The sequence below is a fragment of the Mastigoproctus giganteus genome, chromosome 3, assembly GCF_048544385.1.
Source record: "Mastigoproctus giganteus isolate SK-2022 chromosome 3, ASM4854438v1, whole genome shotgun sequence".
Classification (NCBI taxonomy): Eukaryota; Metazoa; Arthropoda; class Arachnida; order Uropygi; family Thelyphonidae; genus Mastigoproctus; species Mastigoproctus giganteus.
The window spans coordinates 100471536-100485292 of NC_143577.1; the positions used below are offsets into that span (position 1 = coordinate 100471536).

General features: G+C 40.2%; 1 protein-coding gene across 2 annotated transcripts in view; it reads left to right on the forward strand.

The window, feature by feature from the left end:
- The window catches only part of Usp39 (ubiquitin specific protease 39), a 324799-nt gene that overhangs the window by 69365 nt on the left and 241677 nt on the right, over positions 1 to 13757 (forward strand). The window lies entirely within an intron of this gene.

Genomic DNA, 13757 nt, shown 5'->3' on the forward strand with positions numbered 1-13757 from the left:
TGGTAACTACATTGACAATATATCTTCTGTTAGTGAGGATGAAGTCAATTTCATTAGTTGTTAATCCATTTGGGCTCTTCCATATGCACTTTCTGTTCACCCTTTTCTTAAAAAAAAAGTGTTCATTACTGACATTCCTCAAGACTGCAAATTCTACAAGTCTTTATGGCTAATAATTAAATAATTATGGCTAATAATAATAATTATTATTATTAGCCATATGGTGCAAGGAAGCCTGAGGTTTTATGCTGCACCAGCCAAAAAAAATTTGAGTAACCCAGAGAGAGAGAGAGAGAGAGAGAGAGAGAGAGAGAGAGAGTCAGCAGTAGAAGGAAATCACCAAGAAAGAGAAGAAGAATGTTATCCATCTCAGGACCTTGGGTGTGCCAAGCCCATACTCACCAGATGTGAACCCCTGATTTCTTTCATTAATTCCAAAATTTCCTATAGTTTCCATTTCTGTGATGTTTTGTCTCTTTCCAACCTTAGCATTGAAGTACCCCGTAATGATGGTTTAGTGAGTTTTCTGTTCATCTAGAAGTCTCCAAATTTCGGGGGAATTCCCCCATAATGATCTCTTCGTCGTTATGGCTTGACTTTGGTGCATTTATCATTATAACCTTTAGTTTGTACCTCTTAGAAATCCTGAGTAGTAGTAATAGTCTTGAAACCATTGGTGATGTACTTTTGAATTCCAAAATGTTGTTTTTTATATCTTTATTGACCAAAAAGTCAACTCCACCTTCGTTCTTTTCACTGTTTCCATTGGTGTACAGCAGATCCACTTGATAAACTTATAAGTGATTCACATCTTGTTTCATCCAAGCTGATGATATTCCACTTCACATTTTTTATGGCACCTCCATAGCCAGGTGGGAAGGAGCAGCAGTGCATAGCACACGCTTCTTGATTAGACCGGGATTCGAGCCCGTCCCCACCAAATACGGAGGATGCAGAAAGGTCAGGAAATGACTACCGCATATCCCAGAGCAATATGGCCTTAGTTGTTAATGCTCCTAAAAACCAAATAACAACAACAACAACAACAACATTTTTTATTTCCTTCCAGTTCTAAATATCCTATTTTCACTGATGAGCGATGTTATGTTGTAACATCGCTCATCAGTGAAAACAGGCCATGTTCAGTTTCCGTGCATGGTAGCCTGGTCATATCCAGAGATTCTTAGCACCCTATGATTCTCTCGCTGCTGTAAGAGGGGAGTGAAAGCCGCTGGGACTGAGGACGATTTGTTCTGTTGTCTTATCATATGTTTTATTATCATAATCATCGAAATCATTTATTCTGGGCTATTGACTTTCTGTTAATTATTTTCTTCTACAGTCCTATTTCCTATTACAGGTGACCCCCGCTTAACGCTGATCATTCGTTCCGGAAAAACAGAGCGCTAAGTGAATCCGCGCTAAGCGAGCGCCGCTTTCCCATAAGATAACATATGTATTTGTGAGCTGCGGTCGGTGCCATAGGATATTTCCTAATCAATAATAAACGGTAATGAAAAGATGCACAAATGTCGGTCAAAATATTTAATATTCAAATATTTGCACATATAAAATATTCTGCATTACATACGTATAATTATGTGGTAACTACTTGCGTCTCAAAAGTAAACAAAATTCCAATTAAAATAATGAATTTAATTGATTTAATTTAATGGATGAATTTAATCATGAAAAATGTGTGGATTTTGAGTTGAACTTTGGCCCTCTTCCAAATAAACTAAAAGGGGTATTAATTTTAAATGGCCCGCAGCGTTACCACCCAACAATAAAGTCAACCGATCCTTCGTCACTTTGAAACTTGCCATGTTTTTTGTTCTTTCAATATGAAACTTCTTTTAGGCATTCGTTTCCACAAAATTTCTGCTTCATCTATGTTAAAAACTTGTTGAGAAGTATAACACATAATACCCCTCTTCAATAATTTTAACAAGTTCTTTTTTTGAAAGTTTCGGCTCCTTAATCTGCACTAGCGGCTTCTCCCGGGATTTTAAATCTATTCTACCAGTTTTAAATGGTTCCACATTTTTTTTTTTTTTTTTTTAGGCAAGTTTTCTTCAGATCATCGTATTGGCTAATCTCTCTCTCTCTCTCTCTCTCTCTCTCTCTCTCTCTCTCTCTCTCTCTTCTTTTTAATATTTAACTTAACTGAATTCTGCATTGGAATATTATCTTCAAAAAAATTAGTCTTTCCATTTCAATCCTAATAGCCGGTCTAGTCCTAGTTGCTTGCAGTGGAACAGCTATCTTTCCCGCTGCTAAAATTAATTCTTTATTTTTTCATAATTGTTCTTACAGTTAAATTTGCGAATCCTAAATTATGGCACACATCCGCTTGTCGTTGACCGGAATCGATTCGCTTCAAAACGTCTAATTTAATTTTCAAATTCAGTCTTTTTCTTACATTTATAGTCTTCGTACTGCGCCCAGACGTTGTTGCATTTTCATTCCTGTCGGTCATTATTAGCTCTTCGAAAATATAACTGCGTTGGTTGAATTAATTATGATACAATGTTCAAGTTAACTGTCCGTTACGCACGATGTCTAATACTGTACTGAGTGATGACTAACTAGACTTCGGATAAATGCATATAACGAAAATATTACAAGCAATATATTTGATCATTTTTTAAAACGTTGATCTCGGAACTACGTAACAAGTGACTGTACTTAAATTAGCGTGAGAGAAAATTGCTCAAGTGGGCGTGGGAAACGTTTTAATGCTGTTTTGCTATTCATTTTCAAGCTATCGACTCCATCAAATGAAACGATTTCGTTAAATATGTCAAAAATGTAATCTGTAAAAGAGCGTTATAGTGATCTGTGACAGCGTTATAGTCAGATACGGGTTATAATATAAGAACAGCGTTATAGCGAATCAGCGTAAAGCGAACCGCGTTATAACGGGGGCCTGCTGTATATTTTTAACTGTGTTCCGATAAGTCTCCCTCCCTTTGGTCTTGGGACAGGATCAAGGCTTATTGGAAACATGGGTATGGTGCTCCTATGCGAACATAGTCTCCCATTTGTGTACGCAGTACCTGCTAGTTCACGAGTGGGTATCCCTTCATAGGGCTTCGTGGTGGGTGAGGTACTTAGGGCATCGGAAAGTTTTTATCTTATATCGGTAATTTAAATCCTACTTCTTCTGGGGCTCAACAAGGCCTCTACCTAATCGATCAGATGAAAATGACACCAATTCTGTTAAAAGAGCCAGAACTGAGGATAAAATACCACCTGTGACACTGTTTTTCCTCATTCTCCATTCCACCGGAGCGCAGTAAGTCGGGAAGATGTCACCCTTCTTCATCCAGAAAGGATTAGAAGGGTTGGCAGGATTACCAAAATCCATAAAACGGCTGCGTTCTGGCAACCGTTTAGTCGAAGCTTCAAGCACAAAGCAAGGGAAAAAAAAAATCCTGAAAGCTACATCCATAGGGGGAATACCGATCAGCGTAACACCCACAAAACTCTGAACTCTTCGTGGTCCCACTCATATCAGAGTGGGACTTTCTTCATGTCTCTGAAGAAGAGATCTTTTCTGAATTGAAAGACCAAGGAATGACTGGACCAAGGAGGAGCTGTTAAGAGAATATCGATGCAAATCTCGTCCCTGCCCAAGTTCTCATCCTAATATTTAACTCCCCATGACCTCAAAGTTCCATCAAGGCAGGGTACTTAAACTGCTCAGTGAAGATTTACATTCCAAACCCACTGGGGTGTTTTTAATGTCAAAAATACAACCACTCACAAACTGCTTGTCGTGGTAACCCTGCCTGTGCTCCATGTGTTGCAAAAGACCACAAGAGAAAGGAAAGTTTGGCTTCCAAACCGATCTGTGTAAATTGCCAAGGAGAGCACCCTGTGTACTCTAGAGCATGCCAGCAGTGAAAGGATGAATAAGAAATCCAAAAACTAAAATCAGAGCTGAATATCTCCTATCCAGAGACTAGAAAACTCACCCAACCAATAAATAGTAGGAAACCTTCATATGCTCAGAAGGTTTCTGTGAAGTATACTATTGGTACACAAACTGAGATGACTATGCCAGTAAGAGAATCATTCACTCCAATTGCACGTTATTTATTGCATTCGCAAAAGCCCACCCAAAAAAACACAGTTAGCTGCCACTCCTATATCCGTATCTCCTAGTGCTCCACCACCACCATACACCAAAATCAAGTGGTAAAGAAAAAAGCCAAAAAGATTGGAAGAGCCACCCGTAATACTAGAAACAATGGATGTAGAGGATAAGGAGGTACCAGACGAATCAGTCTTGGAACTCTTTGTGGAGGAAGAAGTGGACACGGGTCAGCATCCATACTTCCCTAAAAAAGATAAATCCTTGACTGACAAAAGTAAGCCCTCAGCACCTCGGAAGCCACCTGATGGACCCAGCCAAAATAATGGCTAATTTCCTACAATGGGAATTGTTGTGGATTCCGGCGAAATATTGACTACATCCAAGCCCTCCTGAAAAGCAGGAACCAGTTTGCTTTTGCTTGCAGATTTATTTAAAGGCAAATGAAGACCCCACCATGTGTAACATCACAATTTTTTGTAACGAAAGAATTGTGGATGGTCCTGCTCACGGTGGAGTGGCTATCCTTGTGGGCAACCAGACCCCAGTTCAGCCCTTGCTACTTATAACCAGCATAGAGGCTGTTGAAATTCACCTTACAGCAGGTTTTTTGCTAACCATCTGTATCTGTTTGCTACTTGGGATTGACATCTCCCAGAAAGACCTTGATGATCTTGTAATACAGCTGCTGCCTCTTTTTACTTTTTGTGGACATAATATCCTGTGGGGTAGTGCTAGTATCAGTGGAAGGGGATGAGTCATAGAGCACATGCTCAACGACAATTATCTTTCCCTTCTAAATGTGGGAACAAACACCTTCCACATGCCTATCTGTACATTTTCTGTCATTGATCTTTCTATCTTCTCCCCTTCTCTTCTCCCGTCTCTCACTTGGGAAGTGGAAGAGAACCCATATGGAAATGATCACTTCCCCGTGATAGCCTGCTTACGCAGTGGGAGACCTTGCGTTCCTTTTAGGTTACTGTGGTGGAAGGTTGATCAGGCTGACCTGATCAAAATGCCTGACCTAAATGCCTTTCAACATTAGGAAATTTTGAAATCACTGTAGCTAGTCAGGAGCCTATCAATGATGCAGTCACATACATTGCAGAAAATATCATCCATGCAGCTGCAATTGCAATCTCAAAAACATCTGCCTGGTTTCCACCTTTTACCAAACCATGGTGGAATTCACAATGCGCAGCGGCGCCTCCGTAGCCAGGTGGGAAGGAGCAGCAGTGCATAGCACATGCTTCTTGATTAGACCGGGGTTCGAGCCCGTCACCACCAAATACGGAGGATGCGGAAAGGTCAGGGAATGACCGCCGCATATCCCGCAGCAATATGGCCTTAGTTGCTAATGCTCCTAATAACAACAACATATTTATGTATTAATTATGTATCATCGAGAACACTTGTAAACAATGCGCAGCAGCAAAAAAAGGGCTCAAAATAAAGCTTGGGGGATATTCTGCTGATATCCTAACACGGCCAACCTTATCACTCAACAATAACTTCATCTTCACTTGGGGCTTTTTGATTCTTCATTTTCTTTAATACAAGTTCTACTTCATCAGGAAGGATATTGGGTATGTCATTGCAGATTTACCTAAAGGCAAATGAAGACCCCACTATGCATAACATCACAATTGTAAATGCACATGAGCCATAGCACGCTACACTCGCCGCCAGAGTCAGAAGGAATTGCGGATCCATTTTACGCCATCTATTACCCAGTCTAGCAGCGCTAAGGTGGTCTGGGGTAAAATCTGGAAAATGAAGGGAAAATATACATCTCACCCCTCATTGATCCTGGACTATAATGAATACCCTATTGCCAGAGCCAACTGCAATAGCCAATGCTCTTGGGGAAACATTTTCAGACATCTCTAGCATATCTTTATATTCCCCAGAGTTTCTGGTCTTGAAATATAAAAGAGAAAAACAGGCACTAAATTTCACACTAAATGGCCTTTGTTCCACAACTAGCCATTCACTATGCAGGAATTAAAAAGAGTTCTCTCACTTTCTAAATCAAGTGCTGTTGGACCAGATGGCATCCATTATGAAATGATTAAGCACCTTTCACCAACGTGTATGGATCACCTGCTCCTTTTTATATAACAAAATCTATATTGAAGAGCAGTTTCCAGATGCCTGGCGCATGGCAATTTTTCTTGCCTTTGTGAATCCAGGAAAGGATCCTAAAATCCCTACTAATTATTGTCCTATCGCTCTGATCAGCTGTTCTGTGCAAAATCCTGGAGAGAATGGTTAATTTTCATTTAATGTGGTATTTAGAATCAAATCACCTTCTCTCCAACATTCAGTGTGGCTTCCGCAGGAACAGATCCTCCCTGGATGATCTTATTAGACTGGAAACATCCATCTGGGATGGTTTCCTAAAACACGAACATTTGGTGTCTGTGTTTTTTGACACGAAGAAAGTGTATGACACAACTTGGAGATTTGCCATCTTAAAAGATTTGTATGACCTGGGTCTTAGAGGGCATTTTCCCGTTTTTATTAAAAACTTTCTAGCCAAGTGGGTCTTCCAAGTTCGTGTAGGATTCTCACTCTCTTGTCCATTTTGCCAAGAGGAGGGGAGTGCCGTAAGGATCAGTGTCATGCTTTTTGCCATCAGTGTAAATTCCATCACAGAACAACTTCCTCTAATGGTAAACAGCACCCTCTATGTTGATGACTTTAGCATATTTTCTCAGTCATGCAACATGAGGGTTATTGAAAGACAACTGCAACAAGCTATTGATCGTCTCTATTCCTGGGCACTTGCTAATGGTTTCAGGTTCTCACCGCAGAAGACCATTTGCATACACTTTTGTTGTAAGCGTAATCGTCATCCTGAACCTGAATTAAGGCTTGGACAAAATGCTATTCCAGTAGTGTCAGACACAAAATTCTTGCGACTCATTTTTGATAAAAAGTTTACCTTTCTGGAACATACCTGCCAACTCCGTACAAAATGCACTAGAGGCTTTAATATTCTCTGTTCTCTGTCCTCTACATCTTGGGGTGCAGACTGATGCACCTTACTACACATTTACCCCGTACCTTTACGATCCAAACTAGATTACGAGTCCCAGGTATAGTTCAGTCAGAGAGAGAGAGAGAGTGTGTGTGCGCACTTCGATGGCTGGACCCTGTCCACCATCAGGTCCGTATCACTTCTGGAGCATTTTGAACATCTGTCCAGAGCCTATACGTTGAAGCAAATGAACTGCCACTCTCACTTCAATGTAAGCAGCTGTCTCTTCAATATGCTTTAAAACTGAAATCCCTACCAGACGACCCTATGTGGCCAACTGTTTTCGAGCCACGATGGGAAAGTTTGTACAACTTGGACAATTTGTACCAAATTGAATACCAAAAAGACAATTGGCAGTCCTGTTAGACTGCCAATTGTCCTTTTGGTATTTGTCTCCAAGAGCTACTCAAAGAACTTAAAATCAAGGATACAAGGTTGTCCAAACACCAAAGCAGACCCTTCCACTTTGGTATGCTCACTTTCCAACTGTGCGACTTTTCCCTTAAAAACTGGGAAAACTCGGATACTCCATTGTCTGTCTACCTTTATTCGGCACACAGAGCTGAACATTCTGACTTTGCACCAGGTTACACAGGCGGCTCGAAGTCGGAATTATATGTAGGATCTGCTGCTGTCTTTACAGACATTACCGAATCACAGCAGATTCTCCCTGAATGCAGCATATTCACTGCAGAGCTGCATGCTATAGAGTTAGCCTTGGATCACATTAGTAAATGCCAGCACCAACTGTTCTTTTTATATTCGGATTCTTTGAATGTCTTACAGGCTTTATTATCGGCGAGATAGTCCCAGGCACGCCTCCGTAGCCAGGTGGGAAGGAGCAGCAGTGCTTAGCACACACTTCTTGATTAGACCGGGGTTCGAGCCCCTCACCACCAAATATGGAGGATGTGGAAAGGTCAGGAAATGACCACCGCATATTCCCGGAGCAATATGGCCTTAGTTGCTAATGCTCCTAAAAACCAAACAACAAACAAACAGATAGTCCCAAGTTCAGCAGAAAATCCACTCTCTCATGAATGTGTATACGATATCCGCTTCTGCTGGATTCCCAGTCACATTGGGATTAGGGGAAATTTTTTGGCTGACACCGCAGCCAAATCAGCAATTCTCCATAATAATTGTTTCCTGTCAGTCCTCTTTACAGACTACAGGCAAATAACGCATGAAAAGATTCACTCCCAGTGGCAGGATTCATGGAATAGACAGACCACCAAGTGGTAGATGACTTTCATCAACCGGTGAAATAGCACCACTTTGCTTATTGGAGGCTTGAAGTGGTTAAACCCGTGTTTAGTCTCTAGAGCAAAGTTTCCCGCATCCCCCTCCCCCCTTACTTCTCCTTCAACCCATGCACGGTACTAAGTACTATAGGTTTTGATACCTCTCATGTTTGGAATTTTCATAAAAAAAAATAAAATAAATAAAATACATGATATAAAGCCTGTAATTGAACTGTGGCAGTCTAGTCTGCACAGGAATCGTAAGGAGGAAGTTGTTCTTGCCTGGACCTGCATAGGACACAGTCATCTGACACATTCGTATTTGCTTAGGGCTGACAACCCTCCTATGTGTGAGTCATGTGACATGGTTTTATCCATTAGACACATTTTAACGGACTGTCCTGATTTTAGCAATACTCATTTTACCGCTTTTACCCACCTGACTGAGCTGTATACACGCAGTCAGATTTTTTAGCATTAGCATTAGCATTAGTAGAGGCATTTGATGCAAGAAAGCAAGCTTATGCAGCATCAGCCGAAAAAAAAAAAAAAAAAAAAAACCCACTTCCACTTCACCCCTCTGTTCGTTCAAAATACCTGTCCAGCTGAGCCTTAAACTTATTTAGGCTATCAACCTCCACCACAAGGGATGGCAGTCTGTTCCACCAACCAACCACCCGCTGGCTAAAGGCAAATTCCGCACGTCTATCCTACATCTGTCTTTCCTCAATTTGAATTTATGCCCTCTCAGGTGATTTTTCTGAGCTAGAGGAAGAATCCCATCAGCATTGAGCATGCTTAAACCATTCAAGGCTTTATACACCTCTATCAGATCACCTCGCTGGTGCCTACTCTCCAGACACTGTAATTTGCAAAACTTAAGCCTTTCTTCGTAAGAGCACCCCTTTGTTCCATTCACTAATCTTGTTGCCCTTCTCTGTACTCGTTCCAGCAGCTCTACATCCTTCTTGAAATGAGGCCTCCAGACCTGTATACAGTACTCTAGGTGTGGCCTGACCATTGCCTTATACAATGGAATAATCACCTCCTTATCCCTGCTGGAAAAATTCCTGTATATCATTGACAATACTCCATGAGCTACTCTTGCAGCCCGTCTGCACTGCTCAGAGAACTTCATATCTGCCTGCACAATTACCCCCAAGTCCCTTTCATTCTCTACCACTGTCAGTGTAGTACCACAGAGTTGATACGTTGCTCTGGGGTTGCTGTTTCCCATGTGTAGTACTTTACATTTGTCAATGTTAAACTTCATTTGCCACCTCTCAGCCCATCTGCTCAACCTTTCCAGATCCTGTTGCAGCAGCATAGTGTCAGTAGTGTCCTTGACAACCCTGCCAACCTTTGTATCATCTGCAAACTTGGACATTAAGCTTGATATACCATCATCAATATCATTTATAAATACAGAAAACAATAATGGACCCAACACTGAGCCCTGAGGGACTCCACTAATAACATTAGTCCACGATGAGCAGTGTCCATTGATTACCACTCTCTGTCTTCTCCCCCTCAACCACCCCTTTATCCATAGCAGCAATTTGCCTCCAATGTCACACTGCTCAAATTTGTGTAGCAGTCTTCCATGTGCAACAGTATCAAAAGCCTTTCTAAGATCCAAGTATATAATATCAAAGTTATTCCCTGCATCCAGTTCTTTTGTGACTGCATCATAGTATCCAATCAAGTTGGTCAGGCAAGACTTCCCCTTAACAAAACCATGCTGTGTCTGAGCTATAACTGAAGTCTTGTCTAAATGATCCTGCAGTGCTTCTTTAACCAGTGCCTCCATTAATTTTCCTGGAACAGAAGTTAAGCTCACAGGTCTATAATTACTTGTGTCAGCCTTTGATCCTCCTTTGTGAATTGGGGTCACATTTGCACATTTCCAGTCTATGGGTACCTCCCCTGAGTCCAAGGAAGCTCTCATAATTATGGCTAAGGGTTTGCTTACTTCCTTTGCTGCCTCCTTTAATATAACTGGATAGATCCCATCCACCCCGGGTGCCTTTCTTGTGTTTATCTTCAACAGTTTCTCCTCCACTTTACTCCCAGTTATTTCAAGATTCTGTAGCTTACTGCTAGAGTTGAATACACCTATGGCATTCCCCTTGCTGAATAACTCCTCATGTGTGAATGTCGATGCAAAATATTCATTTAGTTTGTTAGCTACCTGAGCAGAATCATCAACAGTTGACCCATCAATATCAAGTGGACCAATCTGATTCATCCCCTTCCTTCTAGAGTTTACATAAGTAAAGAACTCTTTGCATCCCTTGCCAAGGATTTCTCGTAATCTGCCTTTGCCTGCCTAACCTCCTTTGTAACTTGGTTGCATATCAACTTGTATCTATCATAGGCTTCTGTGTCATGTGTTAATTTGTAAGTATCCCATGCATATTTCTTCTCTGCCATATGCCTCATTAGTTCATCTGACATCCATTTTGGCCTAAACCTTGAACAATATTTCTTAGTTGGTATGTAAAGCCTAGTAGCTTCCAAGATAAGTTCTTTGAATGCTTCCCATTTTGAATTTGCTGTTGGTAACATCATCAGTTGGTCCCACTGTATAGAATTTAAATACTGTCTCAGTCCATCGTAGTCGCCTTTACGGAAGCAATAACCCTTCCCTTTACCCCTAATGGTAGTTACCTCTTTCAGTAAATCCCACTTATTATTATTATTATTTATTATTATAATAAACTGTGATCACTGCCACCTAGTGGTTCATTTATCTGCAGATTCTTAATGCATGAAGAATCACTGCTGATAATCAAATCAAGAGTATTACTCCCTCTAGTTGCCTCCCGAACATGCTGATGTAGAAAACAATCATCCAATAAATCCACAAAAGCCTTGCTAGTGTGTGAGTGATCAACCCACAAATTCCAGTCAATATCTGGGAAATTAAAATCTCCCATTATAAGACTCTCTGATTTACTGGCCCACTCTATTTCCCTGTACAGTTCCTTATTATACTCATCAGAGTCATTAGGCCTATAGCACACTCCTACTCTCAATTTTGATCTCCCAGTGCTTATGTCACACCAAACTGACTCAACACTGCACTGTCCAGCGATGTCGACTGGCTTCACTTCCTTGGTTTTTATGTGTTTCTTAACTAATAGCATAACCCCTCCCCCCTTCCTATCCTGTCTATCCTTTCTGTAGACGTTGTACTCCCCAAATTGCAGTTCTGCATCCCTTATATCTGTGTGACACCACGTGTCTGATATCCCTACAATATCTGCCTTTGATGTTTTGAGCAATACCTCAAATTCATCAAATTTATTTACTAAACTCCTAGCATTGGTGTACACGCAAGTATACCTGCACCAGTTTCTATTCTTAGCTACCCTAACACAACCCATGTGTTTACTTGTACCGCAATGGCTCCCAGCAGTCTCTGAAATACCATGCATCTTGTTTTTCAGGCTTCTGCTCATTCTAATAGAAGCAGTGCAAGAATCTCCTTCACCTCTGCCAGTGGCTACTGTCAATCTATTGGTCTTTGTCTCCCCCCAAGCTAGCAGTTTTCTGACCCACCTAACACTGCCTCGATAGCATCAGCAAATATTCTTGCACCCTTTCTATTTAAGTGTATCCCATCACTGTAGAAGCAATCTCTCCTGTTAACAAGTACAGTCCAGGCTGAAAAAAAATTCTACCCCTTGAGCCTTGCACAATCTTTCCAGGGCCGAATTGATCGACAAGGCTCTCATCATATGCTCCCTCCTATCGTGTCTGGGCAGAATTGCAGACACTTTCAAATTCAACCCTAATTCTCAGCTTTTGTTCAACAGTGACCTGTACTTGTTAAGTAATTCTGCCGGTCTCCTAGTCTTAATATTATTAGTGCCAACGTGTACAACTATATCACCTTTTGTGCCCTTAAAAGATGATATTCGCTCTACAACGAATTTTATCGCACTATGACAAGGTGTGAGCTGTTTTTACAACTTATTAATTTATATACATATATATAAAATAAAGCATATATTTTTAGAATATATACTTCCTTTTATACATATATACATTCTTAACTTTTTGACCAGATAACTTTTTTAAAGTTACCAGAATCTATTTTTACCTTGTCTTGGCTCATAATAGTCATTGTTGCTAATGCAACAGAAAAATATTATATGAAACCAAACTTGATTGAGTATTTGCTACACCAAAAATTTATTTTTCTTAATTTTTTTTTTTTTTTTTTGTGAAAACTCAAAACATGAAAGGTATTAGAACCTGTTATACTTAGTACTATGCATGGGTTGAAAAATAAGACAAGATACTTGTTGATATTAGATTTGAATTTCTGTAGATTGCAATTTTCAGGAAATACATAAGAAGGAAGGTTGTTCCAGAAAATATAAGTACAAAGGATAAATGAGCAAGAGGAAAAGTTGGTTCTGCAAGATCTGAGTTGGATTGAAAGTATATGTAGAAAAGGCACACAGCAAAAACAACTACTCTTAGCCTGATCAAAATGTACTTTGGGTGATTAAGAGGTGCTTTACAATTGTTCTGAGTTTTAATGTAGGCAGAAATGAACCTGCAGATTTGGATGCAAGCATTGTGATATGAAACATTCTTATCTTGAACAGCCTTAGCACATTTATTGGAAACCAAGGTTTAGATAAAGAACCAGATTTTAAGGTGGAATATGGAATGAAGGATTTCATCCCTACAAGAATAATTTCATTGATGTGATCTGAGCAAGAATTGACATCAGAAGATTTAAAATAGTAATTCAGTCAAAGAAAATGTACTAAAAATAGAATCTTGCAGATCATTCCACTTCACATTCTTGTAGTGCCAAACAACACAAGGCTGAGAATGGCTATGAGAGAAAAGCCCAATTGTAGAAGAACCCATACTAAATTGTGATCGGAGATGCTTTAAAAGACCACTAACCTTGACTGTCTACTTGTAGAGTTTGTGTTTAAGATTGTCTGATATTCTGGAAGGTAAATGAATGATCTGGGTGAGATTATTAGTAATCACAAAAGATCAATATCTCAACCAGCTGGAGTTGCAAACATTAAAATTGCCTCAATGTTAGGAAAGTTGGAGTGGAGAAAGTAAAGTTTCCAAGAGACGAGGTCAGTGTTCCTGATGATTAGTGGAGTTGGGAGAATGATAGAGGCAACAGATGAATTTGAAATAATGTGGTAGAGAGATTTTAAGCCAGAGAAGGTTGAACACAGGAAATTTCAAATTATTAAGTCTGATAGGGAATATCAGAGCTGACATATGCACAAATAAGAAATCACACAGTGAATAAGCAACCGATAATTGGGTTTCTGTCAGAAAAAGTACGTGGGGATTGGCAGACTGTAAACTGAGATCA